This window comes from Penaeus monodon, chromosome 25 (assembly GCF_015228065.2).
Source record: "Penaeus monodon isolate SGIC_2016 chromosome 25, NSTDA_Pmon_1, whole genome shotgun sequence".
In the NCBI taxonomy this organism is placed as follows: domain Eukaryota; kingdom Metazoa; phylum Arthropoda; class Malacostraca; order Decapoda; family Penaeidae; genus Penaeus; species Penaeus monodon.
The window spans coordinates 19,711,174-19,711,443 of NC_051410.1; the positions used below are offsets into that span (position 1 = coordinate 19,711,174).

The 270-nt window shown below is 35.6% G+C and overlaps 1 long non-coding RNA gene across 1 annotated transcript in view; it reads right to left on the reverse strand.

Moving 5' to 3' along the window:
- The window catches only part of LOC119589107, a 28,326-nt gene that overhangs the window by 27,238 nt on the left and 818 nt on the right, over positions 1–270 (reverse strand). The window lies entirely within an intron of this gene.

A 270-nucleotide genomic window follows, 5' to 3' on the forward strand; every position in this document is an offset into this window, starting at 1 on the left:
GTTTTGAAAGCCCCGTTACGCTGAAATAAGTCCAAGAGTCAATATGTTGCAAAGCTAAACTAAAGTGCGGGGAGATGTGCGTGTTCCTTGGCATTTTCTCCTTCAAAACAGGAAATGGCTTGAAATACAGAAAAACGTCCCAGAAAAAAAATCTTGGTCAAAACCTCGTAAACATCCGATGTTTTTTTTATGTTTCCCCCTTCCACTTGAACTTTATTTATTCACTATTATTATCATATTTTGTTTTTGCAAATCATACCTGTTACTAAA